We start from the raw sequence: 10,370 nt of genomic DNA, 5'->3' as shown, positions 1-10,370 counted from the left end.
CCCCCCCCCCAATAGGAATTGCTCCTAGCTCCGCCACTGCACAAAGGTAATGATTTCCCCTAGTTAACAAACATTTTGAAGTTTGAAATAATACAAACAAAGAGAACCCCAAAAGAAGTTAAGTTGCTGTGTTGCTCCTGAGTGCCGAGCAATTATGGAAGCACTACCGAAAAGAATTGGAAAACAAAAAAAACTATGAGAAATTATAGAAACCGTGCATTTTGGTTTCGGTTATTTCGATTTGGCAGTTGTAATTGAATATTTTGAGGCAAAACTACAAAAAAATGGATAGGTTCTAAAGAAAGTTTGAGCATCACTTCTCCTGTTTTAGGTTGTTCTTGCTGGTGTGGATGAGGATGAAATATGTCGTCACTGGCCCACGTGAAGGGTGGAGGCTAAGGATCCAGTGTCTGGGGTCAGTATTGACTGGTCTCTAGATATATACCTATGCTTAGAAGGCCTGTAATGTGTCTATGGGCCATAACTCTTCGTTTTCTCAGGTTATTCGGTTAATCGATAGTAAAAAACCAAATTAATCATACACATAAAAAAAAAACTCTAGTTCTTTGCTATCTAGGACCGAAATGATGATCGAGATTCATTCATTTCTTGTTACTTCGGTTTTAGTCTTAGTTCTTTTACCTCAGTTAATTATGCCGAGCCCAACACACCATGTGTTTTTGGTGGGGAATGTTTGCCCAGCACAATTAGACATCGATTAGAAAGTTTAACAAATTTTCCATTTCCATATTTTTCTAGATAGTTTTCATTTTTCTAGAGATAAGTAAAACTTCTGGAAGCTTCTAGATATATTTTCATGAGCTGTAAATATTGTATTTTTCCTTTGGAACTTTTATAATCTTATAGAAACCTTATTAGCTGTTTACCAGATATTTTAAATAAAAAATGATACTTCGTCTTAGAAACTGCGGGATGTAATTTAAACGGTTTCGAATGTTGAGGAGGCAATTTGTCTGATTTTGTAGTTGGTGAAAAAACCTGGACTCAACAATAACAGTATGTCATAAAATGAACATTTTCCTTCTTTCAAACCTAAATTTTTCTGGTGTGTCTCAGCAGCGGTACAGAGCTTAACATTCTTAAGTGGAATGACAGCAGCTGAAATTAACAAAGTCCGGCCAGTTATTAACTTTAAATTTTGAGTGGAGGTAGTAGTCAGATACGGAGTTTAACTTAAAAAGCACGTGAAAAAAACCATATCCAAGATGTGCACTCCCTCGTTCCACAATTCTTGTCATTTTAAACAAGATTAATGTCAGTTTTTTAAAACTTGGATTACCAGTAATTTTTGAAATATTTAGTTTCAAGACATTTAGAGCCTGTTTGGATCCATTAGCACTAAAAATAGCTAGTTAATAGTTGCTATTTTTTAGCTAACAAATTTTTAGTAGGATAGGTAGTTGGATGTGAGTTGGAGGTGGATATAACTTATTAGAACTTATTAACAACTTTAAACCAGCTAATAGAACTAATAGTAGCAGCAGTTAACAATTATTAGATTTATTAGCAGGTCTGTTTGAATTTATTGGTATTAATTTAAGCTACTAATTTTTAGTGCTATAGATCTAAGCAGACCCTTAGATGACATGTGAATATTAATCTTATAAAGTACTTTATAAAAATGTTTATTTTTTATTGTATACTTCCAATATAAATAGAAAATCATAGTCAAAACTGTTTTTGATACCATGTCGGTATCCAAAAGCTCAAGAATTATGTTACTGGAAAGAGTATATGCATTCAGGCAACATGTTTATCTAATGATGATGTCCACGTAGCATATTATGCTTTTAAAGGCAGATTTTATTTTACTGCATTTAGGTAATTTATTTGACCCGCATAGTGTTTACAAAAGTTTTCCATAAAGCATACTTCATAAGCTAGATGAGTCCTCTGCTCCTAAAGCAATCCACGGTGTCCTTGATGGTTTCGTCCAGTGGAGTGAAACGAACACCCAATTTGATCAATTTCTTGGAAGGCTCCTTTGCTCTCACCACCCAGCCTTGCTTGTCCTCCCGGATTCTATTTTGAAAAGAAAACATTAATATTTTATGAAAAAAGAAAACATTAGTAAATTGGAGAACATTTTGACATTTTGTATCAGGTAGAAGTGGTTTTCATAGATGTATCACCTCTGAACCGGGTGTTCAGGGTAAAGATCAGCAATCTTATTTGGCCAAATCAACCAGGCGTTCAACGGATTCGATGCATAAGTGGCGTCCTTGCGCTGATGGGTTCTCGTACAACATTATCAGAGAGTGCGCGACGTCTCTCACATCAACACGGCCCGATGTCGTCCAAGTCAAGCCTCTCGCCTGAGTAGTTTGCACTCTTAGAAGCTATACACTTTGTACCATGAGCATATATACTGGTACCCATTCATCTTTTGTAGATTCGCAACACAACAAGAAACAGTGATTGACTGACCTCCCAGAATTTGCAGCAACAGACGCAGACTGGCGTTAACTGATGGTGTTAACATTGGGCCCAATACCATCCCTGGATTGAGCACAGCTATCTGCAACCCCTCCTGTTCGGCAAGGTCCCATGCGGCCTTCTCTGCCAGTGTTTTGGAAACGCTGTACCAAATCTGCAACTCCGAGCATAAATGAGCACAAGCATGAAGCCCTGAACCATAGCTTCTGCAACAGTGCAGCAAAACAGCCAGTATGGAGATACAGTTTACCTGAAGCTTCTTGAGCAGCTCAACGTCGGCCCAAGAATCATCATCTATGACCTTGCCTTGCAGGCCAGTTGGGATTCGGCACCATGGCCGCCTGTGACGACATGAGCACAACGCGGCCCACTCCACAATCTTTTCGCGGCACGCAGAACGTTGAGCGTGCCCTTCACCGCAGGTTCCAGCAGCTCCTTCTGCATATGCGCGGAACCAATATACAAGTGTTACCTACTCGAGCAATCAGATTATGCAACGATCGGGTGATCGATCATGGAGAAAGAAGTGCCTCTGGATCTTCTGCCTGCAGTATCATAGGAGACGCCAGGTGGAAGACACCATGGGCGCCTTGGATCGCTGGCCGAACGGAAGCAGGGTCGACGAGGTCCATCTGGAACAGCCGGAGACGCGTGTCGGCGCCGCCCATGGCCTGCAAGTGCTTCGTCTCGCCCTCATCTTCTGCAGCGAAAATCCGGCAGGTTCAACCGGGCAACTGAATTCGGCGAGCAGAGCAGGAAGAGGTCTGGGAGCTGAGCCAGCATCGGAGCACATGTGTCACTTACGGAGGTTCTTGACGGTGGCGTGGACGGTGTAGCCGCGGTCAAGGAGGCAGCGGACGAGCCAGGAGCCAATGAAGCCGCTGGCGCCCGTCACGCAGAGGAGGCGGCCGCTGTCCCCGGCTGCCGCCATTTCGTTGCGCCAGCGTTGGTGGCCTGCCCTGCCCGCCTGCCGGCTGCCGCTCTTAAATTCGCACGAAATCACCAATGTCGCTAGCGAACCAAAGGCACGAGTCGGCACGTGGAAAGAGACGGAGCAACGTCCGGCCTCCAGTGCCTCGCGCGCCTAGCAGCGCTAAAGCAGCGCCCCGTCCGGCTTGGCGCGTACGTCCTCAGTCCTCAAGCAATAGCTGCCACACAGACATGTCATACAGTTTAAAAAAATCTTGCTGCTCGTCGATGGAGACGTCCTAGCAAGCAAGGCTGCTGTGTCTCAGTGTTTGCGGTTAAAAGTTAAACTCGACCACTATGATGGCATACTTGATTATTGGCTAGCATTCCTCGAAGAAAAGTCCTGGGAGTCCATCTGGCCCCGGCGTATTGTCCTTTGGCATTTGAGAAGTTGCTCTTGACACTTTAGGCCGTTTCGTACCGATTATGGATCACTTTTCTGAGCTGGTCTGCGCCAAACAGCCTCCACTCGGAATTTTTTTAATCCTTTTCAAATCTTATTTTAAAAATAATACCATCCACTTTTTATTTTTATTTCTAACGTTTTTGGCCACGCCAACCAGCTTTGCGCGGCAAAAAACACGCTGCGCGCTAGATTCATCTGCGCGGTCTTTCCCATCCGTCATGGTGGACAGCGATTTTCCTGCTGAAAAGCCTAGCCGCGCCACTCTTGTTGACGCGCTAGACTGTAGCACCATGCTAACCGTACCAGTGCGTCAAGGTCCAACCTTAAAAAATTCGTATCTTTTTCATATGACCTTGGATTAAAATGATTTATATATGAAAATTGTAGCTCTCAACGAGACCTTCAACTTTCTAGTTTTGAGTTTTTCTATTTGAGGTCGTTAAGATAGTAAAAAAATAATACAAGGTTTCAGCAACATATCAATTTCATACGAGCGCTCGTCACATTAGAAAAATCATTTTTTTTGTACGATGTCAAATGAAGATATTTTTTAATATAAAAGTTGTAGTTCTTAATGAAATATACAACTTTATAGTTTTGAGTTTTTTATTTGAGATTGTCAAAATACTAAACAATATTTTAAAGCCACAAGTCGGACCTCGATGAGATCTACGCAATCTCGCATGGCACCCGGACCTCGTCGTGCCGAAGCTGACGCTCCATGCCGCCGCGGTGGGCGTGTGGAAGTACATGCGCCCGAATGTTTTTTGTTTTTTTGGCCCTTTTTTTATAGTTTGTCACAAATATGTCTCTGGAGGTATGCTTTCAAAATTTAAACCCTTAGCTTGGTGCCAGGGTAATTGGCGCCGAGCTAACATGTCTCGGAGTCAGCATATTTGGTGCCTAGGTTTCGGGGCCACGTTGGCGTCGACGCAAACGTCGAGGTGACCTGGCAGGCAACATGGCGCCACAGGTCTTGGCGCCGAGCTTGGCGTCGTAGATCTTGGCGTCGGACTGTGCGCCAAAGATCTTAGCGCCAATCCTGCCCTACAGGTGGGTCCGTTTTCTTTCTCTTCCTTGCTCTCCTCTCTTCCTCTCTCGTTCTCTCTCACCCCTTTTTCTGTTGCCCGCCCGACGCCTCCTAGCACCGCTCCTCGTCGCGCCGCCCTGCCCCGAGCACAGGCGCCGTGGCTAGCCGTGCACCGTCTGGCCGCGCCCATCCCCGCGCGTCGTGCCGAGCCACGCTAGCCGGGAGCGCCCCACCGCACCCATCCCCACCCCGTGCGCCAAGCCACGTCGTGCTCACGACTGCTGCGCCGCCCTCCCATCATCGAACCCAGACGGCCACGAGCGCCGGCCCCTGCTGCGCCACCCTCCCTTGCCCGCTCCATAGGGGCAACTGGGATCGTGGACCGGTAGCGGGCTGTCGGTTGCAGGCCTCTTGTGGCAGCCTGCCCCCGCCTGCTTGGCCGCTCCAGTTGCCGGCCGCGAGCACGCTTGGGCACACGGCAGCTTCCCCATCGACCGTCTCTGCCTCCGGTCGACCAGTTGCGCCTCCCTTGCACTCGAGGTATATTAGTTTTTTTTAATTTTGTTCTTATTTAACAATGATTATTAGTTAGTTAGCGTGGTAGTAATTTAGATAGGTAGAAAGATATTTAGATTGATAGGTTGATTGATGGATACTTTACATAGTTAGATATATAGTTAGTTACATAGTTACATAGTTAGTAAGATAGTTAAATACTTATATAGTTAGTTACATAGTTAGTTAGATAGTTACTTGACATAGTTAGTTAGTAGTACTTAGTAGTTAGTAGTGAATTGATAGTATCTATTTAGTTAGTTATTACGTGCTAGAGACCTTGTACTTAGTATGTTTCATTTATATTGGACTAAAGGAAATGTGCTTCGTTATGTGTATAAACTAGATGGACAACCTAGTGAGCATATATCATGGAGGCACCGTGGAAAGAGATCGTTATGGATATGTTGAGTTTGTTAACATACAAAGCGTGCCTGTGTTATTCAATGAGAAGCCATCATTTAGTGAGTTGGTTGCAAGAGCTCGAGAGGAGCTACATTGCCATGATGATGATGGCATCGCAGTTGAGGGTATGCTTCACGTAGGTTCCCCTCCCAACATCCTTAGGAAGATGATCCCAATTGGGTGTGCAGATGTTTACACCAAAATTTGGAAGAAAAGTCATAGGGACTCGAAGGCTCCCGAGGTCATGTCATCAGGGAATCAATTGCATGCAAATCGGAACCAGCTGATTCGAGCGCAAAACTGGAATCGACTTTCTTCAGATAGCGCCAGCGGATAATGACGAAGGTTATGATCGGCGCCAGGACGAGACATGCTGGACTCTACAAAAAGGAAAAGATTAGAGTCCAAGTTATCTTAAATTAGGAATATTTTCGTTTATGCCAAGGATTGTAACGAATCGTGCTCGAGTAGGATTCATGTTTAGGTCCCGGGTATAAATATCAAAGCCCTGGCTATTGTAAAAACAACAATCAATCAAATACAAGTCAATTACTTTTTTTGGCTCTGGCCACCCCTTAGGAGTGGGAGTAGAGTAGATCTCGGCGAGTTCTTCAGCGAGTACGGCTGCATCGATCCGGTCGACCTCCACTGCTCGTCTATATATACCGTCATGGTTTATACCTCTATTCGTATGGCTGCATCGATCCGGTCGACCCCCACTGTGACTCTAGTATAGGCTAGTTATCGACTCTAGTCTAATTCAAGTATGGCCTGTGTGATTCTGCCTCACACCCCACTGCTTGAATTAGATCAAGGTCAAGTTATCGGCTCTACCTCAGTATGGCAGTCTTTGGTAGATTCATTAAGTTACCGATATTGCTTATTGCTTTCATCGTTTATTTAATTACAACAATATCACTTTGTCCGATTGAGATTGATCTAGATCGGCCTTATATCTTGTTTAACTCATCGTTTGCTAATTTAAAGTTAATATAATCTACGCCTTAAACGATGAATTATGCTTTTATCGGTTGTTTTACATCAATCTTAATCGTGCATAGCATGCGGTTAAGGCATGTTCGATCTCGAGTAGATCTATTGGTTAATGAAAACCGTTCTGAAGGGACTGTGATGCCTAAGAGGGGGGTGAAATAGGCAACTTAAAAATTCTAACTCTAAACTATGGCCTCTTTTTCTAACCTTAGCAAAACCTATGCAAAAGATAAACTATCTAAATGTGCAACTACGGTTTTGCTAGTGTGTTGCTATCTCTACCGCAAACGTAGTAAAGTAATCAATGTAAATGCGGAAGTTAAAGAGCAAGGTAGAGATATGCAAACTCCCATCGACGACTCTGGTATTTTTACTGAGGTATCGAGAAGCGCGCAAGCTTCCCCCTAGTCCTCGTTGGAGCCCCTCGCAAGGAATCCCTCACAAGGGCCAAGCTCCCGGTCAAGTAACTCCGTGGATAGCCTCGGGCCTTCCCCATGCGCAAGTGGGTCTCCGACGTGCCTTCCGGCAAGCCTTTCCTGGATGCTCCCCGCCGTCTTCACTATCAAGCTTCCGACCGAAACGCCGCGGGCCTTGTTCCCTCCAATACACGGTGGCGGCCACACCACAAACGTGGTTGGTGTGATCTCACAAGACTTCAAGCCCCTCCGATGTACAACAATGGTGCTCGCAAGCACCGGGTGGTAAGAGGTATGCAAACCTCACTAAACACTAGGCCTAAACCTAGAGCAAGCGCATAAGCGGTGGTCTAATCAATCTAAGCACTTCGCAAAGCGCCTACGCTAATCACCTGATGAAACACTAAGCACTATGCAAGTGAAGATCACTAAAATGGTGTATCAACACTCTTGGTATGTTTCCTCAGCTCCACTCACCTCAAATGGCTGGTTAGGGGGTCTATTTATAAGCCCCACTGAGAAAGTAGTCGTTGGGGACGAAATCTCGCTTTTCTGCTACTGATCGGACTCTGACCAGCGTCCTGTCAGCACTGACCGGACGCGTCCGGTCACGAAAATAGCTCTCTAGAACCTTATTGATGTTGACCGAACTCTGGCACCCAGTGTCCTGTGCAGCGTCCGGTGCAGCGTCCTGTGCATCGGAGCGTCCTGTGCAGCGTCCGGTCGCTGCCGTTGACTCTACTGTTGCTTGATCGGAGCGTCCGGTGCAGCGTCCTGTGCAGCATCTGGTGCAGCGTCCTGTGCATCGGAGCGTCCTATGCAGCATCCTGTGCAGCGTCTTGTGTCCTCTATGAGCTCGTTTCTTCGTGATATTACGTCCGGCTTGGTTCCTATCTTCGTGCTTGGACTTTGCTTGATATCTTGTGTCTTTTCTTGTGCTCCTAAGGTCTTGCTTATGGTGTTGATCATCGGATCATCACATCGCCTTTGTCTAAGTCACGTCTTGCACCCTATTGAACTACAAAACAAACACTTATAAATTTATTAGTCCAATTTGGTTGTGTTAGTCATCAAACACCAAAATCCAAAGTAAATGGGCCTAGGGTCTATTTTCCTTACAATCTCCCCCTTTTTGGTGATTGGTGACAATACGACCAAAGCAAGCAAATAATAAAATTTTTGAAATTGAAAAACTATCTACTTGCTAGGATGCAATGCAAGGGACAAGATTATGTGATGCTAAAAGATACTATATATAAGATACTATATGCAACCTTATCTTGCCCTTGCAAATGTCCCCATGTGGCATTATGGATTTAAGTCTTATTTCCTATAAGTTCTCCCCATTACTTAGACTAATCCATAATCCACTATCCTTCCTTTCTCGAACCATTACCACTTGTAGACCAATAGGTCCAATAAATAATGCTTGCTTTTGGTTCTCTAAATTCTCTCCCTTTGGAATCAAACATCGAAAAGGAAGACATTAGTAGCACAAGGGAGGGTCAAACTTCGTGATCCTTTGTATGTAGAGTGGAATAGATCACAAAGTTTGACTCTCACATTATATAGATTAAGCTCCCCCTAAATATATGCATACATATGATAGAAAGCAAAGTATATGCATAATTAGCACATTATTGCACAAGGGAATTTAATCTATGGAGAAAGCATATAAAAATCAAAATGAAATCAACATGATTATATTGGTTTAGAAATACCACATGTGGAAACCAAATTGATTTCTACCACTTGCAATAGGTGGTGGATACTTGAAGTATGATGCTTAGCTCCGGGGACTCCATTTTCCTTGCAATGAGACTACTACACACATGATAAGCTTAAAAAGGTATTAGTCTCAAGGCATCCAACATGTAGATTAATCCTCCTCCCTAAATTTGTACACACAAGTGTAGAATACTTTGTAGGAATCATGCACATTGATTTTAGAATCAAAATACCACTTGAAAGATGACATCTCATGAATGTGAGAATCATTTTCAAAAATTATATTTGGGAGAGATTATCTACAATTTGGACTTTGGCACATATTAGATGAATAATTGTAAGACAAGCTATGTGCCGTGCTCCTAGACAATTTTAAACCATGTAGGTTTGCTCCAAAGGTTAAAAATGAGACCGAGCAAGCCTACCATAAGATATACCTAATATATGCATGACAAAAATATAAACATGTAAATGCAAACATAGGCATGAATAGTAACTAGTATGCTTAAGATATCAAATTGTAAGAAATACCAACTGAAAGATATACCAATTAAAGAGTAATAACATCTAGTTACCTAACATGGGAAGGGGAATTTGGGTCCATAGTATTCACTAACCCACTTGGCAATGATTTTGTCCATCATGATGCACCCTATGAAATACACTCATACTTTGCCAAGTCTCCAAATTCCCTAAAGTCCATTGGACTTCTCACTTCCCTTTCGGGATCCAAACCTTCTTGGTGCTTTTCATGTTGGAAATGATTTCCTTTGGCACCCAAAAGCGTTTGACCCCATTGTTGGCTTGCTTGTTCACCTTGATGGCCACCACCTTGTCATTTTTATTCTTCTTCAAGAGATAAGGTGTGGAGGCCTTTTTGTCCACCTTGTTGGTGTAGGTGTTGGAGAGCTTTCTTGTTTGCTTTTTCTCTTTCTTCTTTACTCCTCCCCCATTCTTCACCTTGCACTCATATGACTTGTGACCTTCCTTGTGGCACACGTAACAAACCATAGTTTGTCCTTCATCAAGCTTCTTCACCTCCTTGATGGTGTTATCTTGATGAAGTTGGGTTTGCTTCGCCTTGCCTTTTACTTGAGTCAAGTCCTTGGTGAGGCGAGCTACTTCTTGCTTGAGTTGCTCATTCTCCTTGGCAACCTCTTGTGTGTATATATCTACAACAACTTTCTCAACACAAACTTGGTTGCACAAAGGTGAGTCTAAACATAAATCATTACAAGAAGTAGAGGCATCCTTTTTAGACAAGTTAAAGATAGAACTTTTCTTTTTAGATGCCTTAGTGGGGGTTGTGCTAACGGCTTCAAGATTGGCAACTTTATTAGTTAGCTCATCACAATGTTTGCACATGGTTTCCATTTTAGCAAGCAAAATATTATATGCTTCTTGTGAGCTA

The 10,370-nt window shown here is 43.5% G+C and overlaps 1 pseudogene; it reads right to left on the bottom strand.

The window, feature by feature from the left end:
* Positions 1-1,694: 1,694 nt before the first annotated feature.
* Positions 1,695-3,517, bottom strand: LOC136453457 (phenylacetaldehyde reductase-like; annotated as a pseudogene).
* Between the last annotated feature and the right edge of the window lie 6,853 nt (positions 3,518-10,370).

Source organism: Miscanthus floridulus, chromosome 5, assembly GCF_019320115.1.
Source record: "Miscanthus floridulus cultivar M001 chromosome 5, ASM1932011v1, whole genome shotgun sequence".
Lineage (NCBI taxonomy): Eukaryota > Viridiplantae > Streptophyta > Magnoliopsida > Poales > Poaceae > Miscanthus > Miscanthus floridulus.
This window is presented reverse-complemented; position numbering and strand designations above follow the sequence as displayed.